The sequence below is a fragment of the Semicossyphus pulcher genome, unplaced genomic scaffold (genome assembly GCF_022749685.1).
Source record: "Semicossyphus pulcher isolate SPU_LCO1_2020_fin unplaced genomic scaffold, fSemPul1.0.p SCAF_12, whole genome shotgun sequence".
Lineage (NCBI taxonomy): Eukaryota > Metazoa > Chordata > Actinopteri > Labriformes > Labridae > Semicossyphus > Semicossyphus pulcher.
Genome location: NW_027211626.1, coordinates 15,928,779 through 15,945,892, shown reverse-complemented (window position 1 = coordinate 15,945,892; position 17,114 = coordinate 15,928,779).

Sequence of the window (17,114 nt, the reverse complement as noted above, 5' to 3'; positions counted from 1 at the left end):
CGTCGAGTTGTGATGCTTGCCAACTGGTTAGAAAAGTAGCAATTTAGCTGAGTTGATGTTGATGTTGATGAAGTTGTGTGTTAGACTTTAGAGCGATGATTTACAGTACTGGTTCTTACTGGTGTGGGGATCAACTCTTGTCCAGCCTCTCACTCACTCCTTTTCTCTTCTCCGTCAAGTTTCTCTTCGTTCCCTTCTCCTCTGCCAGGCTGATCGACTGAGATCATACGCGCTGAACCCAAGTTACAAAGAGCAAGAACAAGCATTCAGGACCCAGAGTGGAAATGAAAGATGCACTATTCTCCTTATTAAAAGTCAGTGTACCATCAAAATGATTCTGAAGCTGTCACTTTGAGGCGAAATAGTTACATAATGGTGCTTTTTAACGCCAGGTGTCGGCAAGACAGAATCAAGTGGTTGGGGCCGTGCATCAGGGCGTGAAGTGAAGTCAGAGACGCACACGGCTGCAAGTTTTGAAGAGAAAATACTTGAGCAAAATCAGAATTACTCACAGGAGATGTTGGGGAGGAATAGGGTCTGATCTGCATCGAACTACTTATTGTTTTTAACCATCCAGGTATACACAAGGAAAGTATGTTAACTGTACAGCTTACATCACATTCGTCAATGTGCGCAAGTTGGTAAAAACCGGGCACATAACGAACCTTACGTACCCTGAAAGCCCTGCATACTTTAATCTCTTCCATCCCATCCATCCATCTTCAAAAACCAGTTGTATCTTTTCCCCCACATCCTTACCCCAGCCTTCTCCTCCTCCTCCGTGACCCTGAGTGAGCAGGGCAGCGTCCGACCTTGGCTTCCCTCCGTTATGGCAGCAGGCCCGTTAACAGCGGCCGTGAGTTGTGGCCTGGCGTTAAACTGTGCTCCAGCCACAGTCAATGTTTATGTCTACCAATCAAACGCAATGTGTTTATGTTATATGGCATTATGGACAAGGAGGCACTCTAAAACACACAGGCTGGAGGAGTGCGGTCCAGGATTGGGGGTTTATGGTCCGTCAAGCGTCTGAGAAAAATGGCGCGACGGTTGGAGACGAAAAGTTGGACAGAAAGGCTGGTTTGAAAATCTGGACACGACTTAATATAAAGTAAAGAGGGAAAAATAAAGGAGATGTGTGACATATTTTTGTCTTATAATGTAAGAAACTATATTGTTAAAGGGCCAGTGGGGAGTTGTGGGGACCAGAGAACACATTATCTCCATAATCTGTACCTTTACGCAGACTTGCAGCGCTGTTGTGTTTAATGTAGTGACATTTAAAGACAAACACAGTGCTGGGCTGAGGTTGGATTAAAAGACCAGCAAATGTTCTAATATTGTTATGCACGTGTCAAAAAGTTCCTTTGCACACAACTGCAGTTTGAGCTCCGTCTTTAGTTCGTTTAAACGTCCAAGAACACTGTGTGCGTTTGTGTGTGTACGTGGATTAGTCGTCTCCTCCCTGTCCGGGCTTAAACATTGGTGTCTTTGAGTTGTGAGGATGTGTGGAGACTCAAGCTGTTTTGTCCTCAGCACCACGTGTGAACGAAAAGCAAATACACTTAATCCTCCTGGATATAGAGACTTGACACCAATTTGTCCCTGTAGGGGAGGGGGCCCAGGGTGAGCTCCCTTTATCCTATAGTCCCCTCTTTGTGTCCCGGGCAAGAACACCCTTCTTCTATCTCTGTGTTTCTCCCCTGGAAAATCTGGATGGACGACGTGATGAGACACTCCGTCCCCTATCTTTGTGGTGTTTTTGAGCAAGGCATTTAACAGCCAAACAGCTGAGTGGTTAGATTGCGGTTGCACTGGGTAGCTCTCCATGATTCTGCATCTGCTTTATGAGGGTACATCTCTGTCATTGCTCGGAAATGAGCCTGTCGAAATTTTGAATTTTCTTGTAAATATCTGAGAGATTGTTAATTTTCGTTCCAACTTCCATGGTGGTAAGTGGTTCTCGTTTTTGAACTCCTCCCAGCGATATGAAATTTAATTTATGACAAAACTCTTTTTGGGAATGAAACAAAGTCAAGCTGTGAATAATCTACGTGTCAGGATGTGACTTCAAGCATGAAGAAAAGTTTGCCCTCCAACATTGTTTTGTTCCAAATGAGCTCTTATCATCTCCTACAGCTGTTTTGTCAGTTTGTCACCACTTGAGATAATGAGAGGCCAATTACCGACGAGATTTGGAAAACATCTGGATGTAATGGTTCTATCTTTTCTCAGAATGAAAGTCTGGTGAGAAACGAACAAGATGAAGAAATGGATGACACATGACAGTGGCCTGGTGTTACTTAGAACTTAGAACAGGCACTTTTAGTTCAAATGGATTGTGTTTGGTTTTTGGCAGTTTGTGTCGCTAACTCTAACATCAAGCAAACTGGGAAACTTTGGAAATAATTGAAATTGGACTGTGACCGGTACTCTCACTGCTGGTCCTTCTTTACAGAACAGTCTCAAGACCAGAGGAGCCTCAGGAGCTCATCTCATGGGCTAAATCAGGAACCAAAAATCCCCATTTCATATTACTTTGTTGTGTTCTTGTGCGCGTGAAGAACTGTCGAGCCTTGTTGAATTAGAAATGGAATGGTGAGATGTGTTCTGTGAATAATGCCGAGGCACCGTGTTCTAATTAGTAATTTGTTGCAACATGAAGGTGGCTTTGAACTGAACGATGTATATAAAAGTATATATATAAAGTTATGTTTCTGTTTCAGTGTGTCATCACATTGAGAAAGTTTGTAGATGGACTTAACAATGGGCACTGCACTCTCCAGCAGTTAATTTCATTAATGACGAAATACGTTCGTGTACAACCTTTTTTCTGTGCAGAAGACGAAAAAACTGTGATGACACGCATGTTTTGTTTTCGTTAACGAGACGAGACGTGACTAAAATGTTGTGGTGGGCTGTCAGATATTTAAAACGCATATTTTCCCCCACTGAGCGTCTAATCTGTCTGTCAAAATGCATGCAATGCATTCCTGTAAGTTGGCATCCCAGTAAAGTCCTAATTTTACCTGAAGCAAACAGGTAAAAGATGTCTGTGAAGGTTCTCAGTCGTCCAGGTCATGGTAATTCTAAGCACAATCCAAAAGGCAACTGGACTTGGTTGAAGTTCTTGAAGACGTTTCACCTCTCATCCGAAAGGCTTCTTCAGTTCAGAACAGCCTAGAATCAGGTAAGAAGAAACAGGTAAAACAAGAGGGGGGGGTCATATTGTGACCAAAACTAATAAGCATTTTCGTCTGAAGACTAAGACGACCGTAAAATAAATCGCACGGGAATATAAGACGCAGTCTGTTTTTGAAGGTTTCCCAGAGCCATTTATTCATTAAAACGTGTGTACAAGTTATTTCAACGCACACAAATTACAGCCTGCCATTTGTTTTCGCCATGTCGAGTTTGCGATCCTGCTAGCTACCGGTGCCGTAGCTAGCTGTAGCTGGCAGCCTACGGTAACGTTGATTATTGTGAGGGTGGCGGCTACAACGGCGATCATGACGGTACATGTCGTGACGAAGCGTTACCAACAATCAAGTTAGTTTTCCTCACTGTTTCAAGTGAAAACAGCACTGCAGCAATGCAGAGGTGTGACCACTTGACAACTGGATAGCGGCCATCGTCTGGGTAAAATACCGTAACACTATAACGTACCTCTCTCTGCATTTTATACTGGTGTATCAGTCACACCGGTATATTGGACACAGCCCACTTTTTACATGAAAAAGTATTAAAAGTGCGTCTTATACACTGAATTTTATGGTAAATCTAAAATAGCTGAATTAAAACTGCTTTTCAGCTCAATGTGTTGCCAGATCAGACTGACAGTTTCCAGCCCAATTACAACTCAAAACCAGCTCAATTCAATAAAAACCAGCCCAAATCGTAACCCTGAAACCCGTGTAAACCATAAAACCATTACATACGCAAAAGCAAACAGATCATAAACATGCAAAGCTTCATACCTGCATCAAATAACCAAAATTAATTGTTAGATAAATATGCTATCGCAACCCAAAAAGAGTGCAGTTAGACAACCAAATACACAAATTGGTGTTGTGCTGACACCAAAATGAAGAGATCAAATACTGCCATGAAATGTGACACCAGAACAACAAAATCAAACCTATTTAAAAACTATAGGATTACAGAGGAATGGAATATATGAGTAAATCAATATGCCATTAAATGCGCCAAAAATATTAAAAATAAGGCATTATTTATTCATTGATAAAATTAGATCCCGGTTGCTCTTGTTAAAGCACAGGAAAAGCTCCTGAGTCCATAAAAAGGTTTTAGGATTAAAGGAAATCGCATGTAGCACCAACTTGATATTTGCTTTCAATGAAGCGTCACAGCTCAATCTAAACACACAGTGTTGTTTATCCCGAATCATTTGCTTTTTGCAGAAATCTGAAAGGCCTCACTTCCTGTTTGCCTGAGATTCTTTCCCAGAAAAGAGCTACCCAGCATCTGGTGGTTGGAACAGCAGATGTACAAAGTTACATTAATCACTTGGCTGAATCACTGTTGTTTTGTATCAGCTGGTCGAAGCGAGAGGGGACAGATAATCCAAAGGATGAGGGAACTTTTTCTTCTTTCTGTCATCGCTCTCTGTCTGCATCATCGGTAGAGTGGAAGCCATAAAGCATTACCATTTACTTTTCCATCGCTCCGTCCTCAACATCTATTCATCAAAACATTCGAAAACATCTGTTCTAAAAAAAAAAAAGCAGTGTTTTTTAATAAATATATCTTAAAGATGGAGATTTTTTCAATCGCAGAGATACACTAATTTATCATTCTTTTGGAACAAGCCCATATTTATTCAATTACTTCCTCACCCCCTTCATCCAAATGCTTCTGTCTCAACCTAAAGCAAAATAGATCCTCTTTCCTTTTTCCTCCTTGATTCTCTGCCCGCAATCCAAATATTCCTCCATTCAGAGTTGTATGCCACAGTCATAAATCCTCACAAGGTGCTTTCAGACAGACTGCCGTAACTCATGTCCCCACTGGAGCTAAATCTGAGCACAGCGGACAGCGTGATGCAAGCATACTGGAGATATACGCCAGGGGATTTATTGTGGCGTATTTCATCTGAGGCAATGCTGAGCCTGTTCTGATGTCTGTTTTGCACTTGTGAACTGGGACGTCTCGCAGAGAGGCACATGGACAGCGCTGTTTACTGTCAGAGCGATGATAAACAGTATGAATGAGGAGTAGAGTAAAAAAAATCCCCCAATAGCAAAGACTGAAACTTGTGATTTTTTTTTCTGTTTTACTGTTGCATACATTCCCATACCTCTGGAGGATGTGTGCATGACAAAGTTATAGCTTAAGTCATGGGCGTAGGAAGCATAAATAAAGTGGGTGGAACAATGTGACGGGGGTCGGTGGGTCTTCCCCCACAAAAATGTTAACAGAGTTGATGTCATTTCCTGTATTCTGGTGCCTTTTAACATGTAGTTTGATAATTATCTGACTCTAGCAAAAACCCCAAATCATGGTTATATGTTGTAATTTCATCTAGAGGAAGTGGTTGGCCCCGGTCAGATCACATGTTTGAAGATATTAAAAAGCTAAAAGTACAGAAATTGTTTTGATGACTAATTCAGAGCCATCTTTAATATTAACCATTCATCGATTATTTAAACTTAAAAAGTTCAAATAAATGATGATGTCCTGTCTACATTGGTCATACGGTGCACCTTGACTGAAATGTTTCCTATGTAATATCCCCACTGATTTCCATAAAATTCTGATAAGATATCCTGCATCACAAATGTAGCTGATCGCAAGTTCAACCAGGAAGACTGTTCCTACTCATTCATACATTAGCATCACTCATTCAATTCACGTTCCCTCTCTCCCGCTCTGTCCTTCCTGTCTGGTGATCAGCTGATTATGGGCGTACACTATTTAAGTACTTAACCAACCAGATTCAGCCTCAACGTCTGTCGACCAATCATCCCGCTGCTGTTAAATTTTAAATCTGTTCTCTCTGCCGCAGACAGTTTGCCATTTCAGCTTGATCATTGCGACCCTCCTTCACCCCGTTCACCTCCAATCCATCTCATCAGTGTCCAAGTCCAGCTCCTCAGTTCATCCCTCTTCACCATCATCACCACCACCAGTGTCTAGACTCCATCGGGGGGTATCCTATCCTTCTCTCGGCCTCTCGACATCTTCAAGTACATGAAGACATCACGATGGAGTCTAATCGCCAAAGACTTTGCACAGTTCATTCTTTTCAAACTTGTAAATAAATAATTGTTCAATCTTAATGAAGTCTCTCCTGATTGAAATTACTCTAAATTGTCAAATCCCTTTCATCACTCACCTCAGCAATGGAGCTCTCTCCCCCTCCCTGCAGTCTGACTCAGTCTCAAGTGCCTAGATGTCAAGCAGGATGTGGAGCGATAATTATTTAGTGGACAGTTAAATTCTTTACAACTGATGATAACAATAAGCCAGTCAGATCTCTTTTTGGAGCTAATGTTTATGAAATGTAAATTATTATTTAAAGGTTCAGTAGGTAACATTATTAAAACTAACTCAGGCTGCTGTCAATCAAACGCTGCGCAGCACCACTACTCTGCGCATGCTCACATGGACGAGCTTAATTTCTTAAGTGTGCGTAGCGTCAACTGGTTTGTGTCCACAAAGTCTAAAAAACAGCCACCAGGACTGAAAAAACTGCCCATCCCTACATTGCTAACGACAGCTTACACTAGAAAGACCGTTAATCTGAAGAAGAGAAATGAGGAAAAGCAAGCTAAAAAGAAAGAGATGGACCGAGACAGAAACAAAACCAGAGTACATCAGTGCGGCATTTCCAATGTGGAGAGAGCTACGGGACCTGAAAGGATACAAAAGCGATGCCGAGTTACACAGTTCTGCTTGACAGGTAATTACCCAAGTTTACTGTGACGTTGTGTTACGTTGATGTTGCAGTCGGGCTAACGTTAGCTTGTTCTCAATGCGGCTGCTGTTCAGCGTTGTTTTATGGCCGAGTGGCTGAAAATATATATATATATAAGTGCCCAGGGAGTGTTACCGTTTCGTACTTTCTCCTGATAGTTCTGTGTGGCTGTGCTCTCACGGCTAAATGTTCACGACATCAGTGTGTTACTGCTTAGTTGGCGCTGTATTTTCCAGTCTCTGTTAGCAAACTAAGTGATTTCACTGAACAAAAATATAAACGCAACACTTTTGTTTTTGCTCCCATTTTTCATGAGCTGAACTCAAAGATCTCAGACTTTTTCTATGTACACAAAAGGCCTCTTTCTCTCAAATATTGTTCACAGATTTGTCTAAATCTGTGTTGGTGAGCACTTCTCCTTTGCCGACATAATCCATCCACCTCACAGGTGTGGCATATCAAGATGCTGATTAGACAGCATGATTATTGCACAGGTGTGCCTTAGGCTGGCCACAATAAAAGGCCACTCTAAAATGTGCCGTTTTATCACACAGCACAATGCCACAGATGTCGCAAGTTTTGAGGGAGCGTGCAATTGGCATGCTGACTGCAGGAATGTCCACCAGAGCTGTTGCCCGTGAGTTGAATGTTCATTTCTCTACCATAAGCCGTCTCCAAAGGCGTTTCAGAGAATTTGGCAGTATATCCAACCGGCCTCACAACCGCAGACCACGTATAACCACACCAGCCCAGGACCTCTACATCCAGCATCTTCACCTCCGAGATCGTCTGAGACCAGCCACCCAGACAGCTGCTGCAACAATCGGTTTGCAGGTGCATTTTATTGATAGCATTTTGAATGCACAGAGTTACGGTGACGAGATCCTGAGGCCCATTGTTGTGCCATTCATCCATGACCATCACATTCATGTTGCAGCATGATAATGCACGGCCCAATGTTGCAAGGCTCTGTACACAATTCCTGGAAGCTGAAAACATCCCAGTTCTTGCATGGCCAGCAGACTCACCGGACATGTCACCCATTGAGCATGTTTGGGATGCTCTGGATCGGCGTATACGACAGCGTGTTCCAGTTCCTGCCAATATCTAGCAACTTAGCAGCCATTGAAGAGGAGTGGACCAACATCCCACAGGCCACAATCGACAACCTGATCAACTCTATGTGAAGGAGATGTGTTGCACTGCGTGAGGCAAATGGTGGTCACACCAGATACTGACTGGTTTTCTGACTCCCCCGGACCCCCCCAAAACAGTAAAACTGCACATTTTAGAGTGGCCTTTTATTGTGGCCAGCCTAAGGCACACCTGTGCAATAACCGTGCTGTCTAATCAGCATCTTGATATGCCACACCTGTGAGGTGGATGGATTATCTCGGCAAAGGAATAGTGCTCACCAACACAGATTTAGGCACATTTGTGAACAATATTTGAGAGAAATAGGCCTTTTGTGTACAAAGAAAAAGTCTTAGATCTTTGCGTTCAGCTCATGAAAAATGGGAGCAAAAACAAAAGTGTTGCGTTTATGTTTTTGTTCAGTGTAGAATTAGCTGTAGAAAACCGTTCACAGCAAAAGAATTGATTTCCGCTGGTTTGATGTGAATCTGCTTTAATAGTTTGGTGGTGTAATACAACGGCTGTGGTTGTTGTCATTTCTCGTTTTTACATAGTGTAAATCTGGCTTCGTCAGTTGCTGTGGTTACTAGCCTGTGCGGCCATGACAGCCTCCTCTGCGGGAGGGCTTTGGAGGCAGGACTGAGCACCGCAGAGAGAGAGGGGGAGGGACCTGGAGGTTGTAATCTTTCAAATTTTGAAGCAAAGTCCGCTCTCTTACCTACTGCAGCTTCAAGTGACAGAAATCAAAATCATGCTAACTTTGTTGGGCCAACCGGGCATTTATTTGTCAGAATGGGGAGCGCCTGGTTCATTGATTACAAGCCTCTGCCGTTACTTAGCTGGAGCTAACAGCAACGATTAAGACTTACTTTTATCTTCTTAAAAAACTCCTCATGTCCATTTCTATACTATCAGATTTGAATGGGAATCAAAATATTAGCGTTGGCGCTCCCGGGTGCATGAAGCTGAGAGCTACCTGGGTAAAAGGTAGCAGTGAAAACGTGGAATGGAAAGTCCTTACATGGGAATTCTCCCAATGAGCAGGCGGGATGGATTCGACTGACAGAGCGCTCTCAGAAGAACACGGCGTGGATCGGCAGATGCACTGATTTTCAAGCTAAAAGTGGGTGGGTCCAAACAAGCAGTTTAAAGAACTGGCCGGTACTTGTCCCACTCATGTGTAATGGTTCCTACGCCCATGGCTTAAGTCCAAGGTTAAGTCCAGTTTTAATTTTGTTAACAAAAATGCTGAAAAATGTTCATCAACGATCTATTTTCCATGACGAAGACGAGACGTTAATGATCTAACATAGATCGTTGATTATAAAAACTCTGACGACACGTACACTTAGTGGTGGGCTGTCGGACATTTAAAATGCATATTTTCCCCCCACTGCTCGTCTAATCTGTCTGTGAAAATGTGATGACTTTTTATCTACTAAAACTAGACTAAAACTATGAAGGGTAAAAATGACTAAACTAATGAGCATTTTCATCTGAAGACTAAATCTGAAAGAGCTGCCAAAATTAACACTGGGTCAATGAAAGCCACGAATCTTCATGTGAGTATTCTTTAAAGTTAGGGATCCACATTAGATTGAATGCTAAAGCTAATTTGGTTGTTCCCTTTGTTTCTGATTTACAGTTATATATTTCACTTTCTTGTTGTTGTTGTTCGTTATTTGTGTGAGACAATGTTATTCTATGTTTAGAGTGGTTTATCTATTAAGAATTATTGGAGGGCGTAAAACTGTTTTCTTTTATACTGTGATCTTTGTACTCTGAGTTTGAATTATATTCCACAAGGACAATAAAAAACCTTTTTATTTAATAAAAAGTGTATTGTAAACGTATTATTTTCTCAGATGGGCTCCTTTTCAAGTGAAATGAGCTGGAGGTCGTGCCGATTGGTCACATATGCTGATGAAATGTAAAAATCAGCTGCATGAAAGATGAATCAGAGCTTTATGCTGTAACCGGTCACTAAAACACATCTGGGTGATGTTGAGGAGATGGAGGGAGAGAACGAGAGAAGGAGGTCATGAAGAGGCTAAGAACACAGATACACATGGGAAAGCTAAATAGTTACTGAGAAAACTCCAAGTCAAGATGCAAACCAGCTTTTAGTACTCAATTCCCCACGAGGACAATGGCTGCTTTTTAAATCTTTTTGTGATGGATGATTTATGTAAATGTCTCTTTAATTTTGTTACTACTTGTGATTGTAATGAATATGTTATTCATCTCTGTCTGCATTGTTTCAAATCAATAGCATTGCTGTATTTGTAATGCTAACATTTGTGATGCTAACAAACACTTGTAGCACTCCTACTAATTAACCACTCTGTAGGCATTCATGGGGTTCTTGGACAGATGTGCAGAAGAAAGTCCTCCTCTGGCTTACCTTTCCCCACCATTTGTGCTCTTTACTTTTCTTCCCTTCTTCTTTCAGAAGACTGAAGAAAAAAAAGTCCAACTGGGAACCCGCGGGGTGAGGCAGAGGACACCGTGTCTTGTAAAACATATGCACTTAATATTAGGGCCATAAAACTTGTAGAATTAAAAGCTATTTTGGAAAATAGAAAGAGAAATATTTATGCGTCTGGCTCTGGATAGAGCTCGTTTTATCTTGGGGCAGCGAGGGCCCGCCGGGGCACAGGTAACGACTGTCAACAGGCGAAGGAGGGGGGTTGAAATGCTGGGGGGGAGCTGCCTGCGCCCCATGTCCAACCAGATGTCCACATGTGTGACTGGGTTTCCCCTTCTCAGTCGGCCAGAGTGGCCAATGTCGAGTTTCGAAAGAGCGAGAGAGAGAAAGAACGTCTGCTCTTAATTACGAAAAGAGGAGAAAAAAAGTAAAGAATCTCGGGGCTTCAGACTTTTGCTTACGTTTAAACTCGAGTCAAAGCTACGCAGGGGTAGCTACCGACACACAGAGCGGCCTCCCTGATGACAAGAGGGAAAAATGAGAGGTGAAAAAAAATACAAAAACAATGTCCAGCAGGTTGGGTTGATTGAAAAGCTGCAAAAAGCAATTATGATTGTGAGAATGTGCAGACCCCTCGTCTTAGCAGCCAGCAAACATCGTAAATCGTGTGGCGGTCTCTGTTTACGTTGTGCTGACCTCTCTGTGCCCTCTGGTGCTGGCTGGGCTCTCCATGCCCTCAGCACTGCTGACATACATACACATGGAGGCTAGATCATATATACAGGAATGTTTCTGAATTTCCATGACTTTTTAATGACTCAATGACTTTGCAGTTTGCTGATTTTGTACCATTTGAAGTCTCCAGTCAGGTTTTGTAGCCATTTGGTTTTGCCATTTGCAGGGATGTGGAGTTTTGTGTGTGAGACCCATCACTGGGGGACTTTCTAAAGTAGCTTGCATCTAACCCAAAGAAGAAGAAGTTAGCAACTCACTTACAGCAACCCAAAATGTCTACAAATTGGGGAAACAAGGAAGCCTGTTGGTTGGTTTGTAAAAAAGATTAGCCAGAATAAATACGAATGTTCTTCCCAACAGTATTGTGGGTTTCTCTATTTAAAAAAGGGACTCATACTTGTCTTTTGAAGCGACAATGCAACGATGAAGATAAGATGGGCTCGCCCCACATTTTGCCTCCAGTCATTCACTGGTGCTGGAGCAGGATTGGATGTGGATCTGAGACAGCAAGAAGAACCTGTAGGTGCAGACTTCAGCTTGATGAACAGGGCTTTATCCACCACCTGTAGCTCAGAAGCTGCGATTGGTGGGGTGTGGCAGCTGTGGTTTGACCAATGAATGAACAGCTTTTTTTTCCATAAGTCTCCAGGTATTTACCTGGCACCTTCAAAAGAGCTGAACGGGAACTTTTGTAGAGTTGGTATGATCCATAGTGAGTACCTGCAGGGTTGGGAAACAGTGTTGGCAACTGTCTGAAACCAGGAATCAGACGAGCATGTCCATTTTACACAGTGACTGACAAGGTATACATAGGTGAGAAAGTATGCAGAGATTAAACTGTTTCAACTACTTCTTTTGCCAGTTTTAATGCCAAACATGTACAACAATACATGCAAGACTCAGACTGTCGAAAAGATGACCAATTATTAGTGTTCAGCCCTTTGACAGCAGGCTGCCTGCTCCACCTTTGTGTGAGGTCATTTAGAAACTGTTAACCTGTCAGCGTAGTCAATGTGCCATATCTTGTGTGAACCTGTAAGATTCAACACGGTCAAGACTAACTTTCCAAGCTAACCTACTTTCTTGGATTACTTTGGTATTTGTGGGAACGAGTGCAAACTGGACATGGCTGCTCTGAGTATCTTAGCTAACAAGCTATTTGTATGCTACAGTTTTTGTTGCTTCTGCACCAATGAAATCTGAAATGCTGACTTAGGTAATGGATGTCAGAGTTAAAGTGTGAGTCAGACAGAAACAAATGAGAAAGCTGAGTTTAGTTTAGCAAAATCTACTTAAATCTGATGGCGGATTCAGACGTTGCACATCACTGATGTTCATGACCTGAACCTGTTACCTGAAACTCCAGAGCCATAAATACTTGCAAGGAAGTTGGTTTTCTGCAGCATTAGTTTCTCTGTTTGTCAGCAGGGTTACAGAGACAGTACAGGCCTGATTTATTGCTGGAAAGGTATTTCATGGAGAGAGCCGTTGATTACGTTTTCAACCTAATCGGACCAACGAAGAAACATCGGCAACTAAATCAGAGAGACTGACATTCCTATAATTGCAGGTTCGACTCATGAACAAGTCAAAGGCTATCATACAGAATGTGTTAACTACTGTTATTGATATTTCTGTTGTGTTATTTTTATCAGTGTAAGCATTTCATATTTATATTTATGTTGAGGAGTGTTAAGTATGTGGAAAAGGAGTACATAATCAATGCACGGCCGAGATGATTATGCTTCAGGTAGGCACAACTATATCTTGACTTACAGTGGTTGTTCCTGCTTATTTGCCTATCATAGCAGATGGGACTATTGGCCTTGATGGAGGTCTGCACTTAACAAGTGACCCTCTAGTATTTTAGAGTAAGTGAGCCAGTTAGAGACAGGCCGACACACGTTCAGAGAAATCATCTCAAACAGCTTTATGAACACAAGATTGTTGAGCGGTTTTTGCCAGCCAGAAAGCATTTGAAAGAGTTGGAACGGCATGTGAGCAGCTGTCATAAAGACACTCATTCAGACCAGACTCGATGAGGACAATGATTCAGACTTGAAAAAGAAAGCAGCTCTTTCAAGAAAACTTGTGAAGCAAAGTAGAATCCAGATTGTTCTACATGAAGAGGTCTGTGGCGGTAACAGAGCTATTTTACTACGAGCCTTTGAGAGGGATATGAGCTTTTTAAATGTACCATCAGAACAGATGGGAGCTCATAGTTTTACTGTGCAAGAGCATAATGATTCTAACAAATCATGGCTCAGGCTTAAAACGGTACATGGTTGCATGCAGTAGGTTTCAGAGAGACAGTCAAAAGGCCCTCCATTAACAAAATAATATTTATTCTCCCAACCACAACGTTTTGTCGTTCATTTGTTTTCTGCTTTCTCATGTCTGATTATTTTGTCTCCCCTTTTCTCATTTTCAACATGTTTTGTTTGTTATTTTATTGTCTATATTTTATTTCTACAATAAAGTTTGAGCTTTAAAACGATAGATAGATAGATAGATAGACATAGATAGTTCGAGATATATACAGAGATAGAGATAGATATAGAGGGATAGAGATACACTATAAAATGCTGCCTATAGAATCTACTCAATAAAATTGAGATAACAATTTGCACTTCATTGGATTGAATACATTACATACGTTTTGAGTGAAGAGTACCTAAATTTAACAACTATGATACACTAAAGTAAATTAGGTACATTTTCATAACATTTCTGAGTAGATAATTACTAATAACTTCATAAAAATGAGTATCAATAATTCTTGATACATAGAAACAGACAACTTTTCACACTCACAGGCAATTTTAGAGTCACCAATGAACCTAACGAGTCTTTGGACTGTGGGAGGGAGCCAGAGGACCAACGCATGGACGGGGAGAACAAGCGAACTCTACACAGAAAGACCCACTTCGTCCGAACCAGGGTTCGAACTAGCAACATTCTAGTTGTGAGGCACCACCGTGCAGACTTTGGGGTATTCAAGACGCTGAAATAAAAATAAATTCTAATCAACATTAGCCTGCTCGTGTTAATTTACTTCCTAATCCTCAGGAGAGTCAGCCAGTGTAACCGGCAAGAGAGGGCTACAGATTTACATTTCTCGTAATATACAGACACGCCAACTACAAATCGTCTGGTATATCTCACTTATAAATATAAACACTTTCATTCATTCTATGATACACAGCAAAATGTTAAACAGGAATCTTATCTTTGACCCCGATGGCACACCGACACTGGTGATACTCGCACCGATTAATCCAGCCCTGGCCTTTCAGCCAAGAACAATCGTTGACGCATGCGCACCTTGCTGTACAGGCCGAAGATCTTTGGGTAGATTTGATTATGTTGTTTTGGGTTGGAATTGTCACTGTGGAAAATTAGGTAAAGTATGTGTGCACTCCCTTTGCAAAGCTTCACCAAGCATCTGCTTTTGTCTTAGAATTTACTCTTCGATGTCAACAAGTAAAGATGGAGCAGAAGCTGAGTTATAGTCTATGTGGTCACTGAGTGGGAGCGTGCAGTATAATCTGTAGATATGACTGTTTGCATGCTGACTCTTGGTCATGTATGCATATGTCTGTGCGGCTGAGGGTTCACACGTACTCTACGTTTGTGTCTTGCCACCTCCACTCTGGAAGACCGTCATGTTTTTGAAATAAACACACAGCTTTTCTCTGTGAACCTCAAACACACACACACACACACACACACACACGCACACACACTAATGGACATGCTCTTAACATACACCTCTGCACACCTCAGCACGGCCAAAATGCACTAAAAATTTACGACCTTAACATTCCTGCAGGGTCAAGCAATTTATCAAATCCTGCACATTCTGGTTTCAATTACACAGCCGATTGTGGAGAGCGGTTATTTTAGCAGGTTCATTTGGCCCAGTAGGGGAGGTCGAGTCATCCCCTGAACGCAACACGGGCATTACTTTGTGGACAGACGCTCGAGCATGCTACAGATGGCAGGAGAGAAATTGTCAGGCGGCGAGAATGTGAGCAGATGAGCCGCGGGCGTCATCCCACAACTGTCTCTCTCAATTCTGCTCTCTTTTCGTCTTTTTTACTTTGTCCTCCCTCCAAACTCCGTCTATCATGCTGCATGTTCCTTCCCTCAGCCTCCCTCATCTGTCTGCAGCTTCACCATGATGAAAAGTCCTCCATCAGGTTCTTTTGGCCTCTCTCTTTATCCCTCTGCGGGTTTCTTTTCTCTCCCACGTCACCCCTTCTCTAACTGACTTTCTTGATCTCTTCGTCCCTTCCTCTGCCTCACACCCTCTCTCCCTCCATCTCTCTCCCCTCTCTCTCTCTCTCTCTGTGGTAGAGTGGTGATAAATCCCTATTTTATTGCCGGAGAATTCCTCTCTCCCTGCAGGGCTGACAGCTCCCCACGTTCTAAGACACTGCGAGGACCAAACCCAATCCTCCCTCCCTCCCTCCTTCCTTCCATCACTCCATCTCTGCCTCCATCTGGCCCTGATTACTGAGAGAGAGTGGAAGGGTGGCGGGGTGGAGGGGAGACGATGGAGGGAGGCATCACACCATTACACCCTAGGAGAGGGAAGGGAGAAAGGAAGGAGGGACAGTGGGAGTGGATGGTGAACAATTTGTCGGTGAGGGTCTTGTTGGTTCGGTTGAAGAGGAAAGGTAAAAGGAGCAGAGGAGGAATTCAAAGGAAACACATTTTATTTCACTTTTATGAGTACGTCAAGAAGTGGTTTAACGGGGATATGAGGCTAAAAGACTGGATACTTTGCAGATAAGATGCAGAAGCAACCAAAGATATGACTTTGTTTCAGATGTGTCCATGTAAGAAATGAGATGACTTTAGGAAAGTTGCACAGAAAGGAGCAGAAGCTGCAGTTACAAATGCAGTCATGCAAATTAATACTGTCGCGATTCTTTAAAGTGATATGAGCAACAAAAACATCACTTAATTAAAGAAAGGGCGAGTGAGACATTGGAAATAAAACGGAATAAAACAGGAAGAGAAAAATCTAGAGAACAAAATACAGCAGGTGACAGCCACAGGTAACAAGCACCAAGGGTTAAATAAATGTCCAAGTGTGTCCCCAGTACACTTTATAGATGCCACAAGAGATGCAACATATGCTACATGCAGTATTGGTGCTTTTCTTGCATGAATATTTCTATAGAAAGCTTTCACATTAAAGCTCCTGTGAGGAACTTTATGTTTGTGTTGATTTTGGCGCCCCCTGTGGACAAAGCCAGACCTCTTTGCTGATTATGTCCTGTTCATGCTTAAGTTGTGCTTTATAACAAAAAAAACTAATCCTGCTTTTTTTAACAGTCACATGTATCACTCACTTTAAATGTTTGCCCAGGAAAATGTAAACAAAGGAAGTTAACCGCTTCGTCTGACACCTACCCCCCCAACAGCAGTTTCAGGCATTTAAAATAACTATATAGAAATAATCAATCTTGTCGCTGATGGTCTGGTTTGCTTTTGTAGCTCATATAGAGTCATCAGAATTAACTTCAGTCTGTTTTATAACCAGAGAAAAACTCCCCGCAGGAGCTTTAAGAAGAAAATTTGGTATTACAAACACAAAGAAAATTGTTTATTTGCATCATGAAAAATGCATTTTTATTCATCTCTGAAGGTGTTAAAGTTCTAAAGACTTTATTTAAAAACATTTGTGTTAAGTTGCACATTTCCAAGTTTCACAATAAAAGCACAGCACTGAAACAGCAGCTGAGTGCTGCAAATGTAATGGAAAAGTGATAATCGCCATCATTTGGAGGGAAAGTGGATAAATGGAGAAGAGATTTTGGAAGTGTGTGTGTGTGTGTGTGTGTGTGCGTGTGTGTGTGTGTGTGTGCGTGT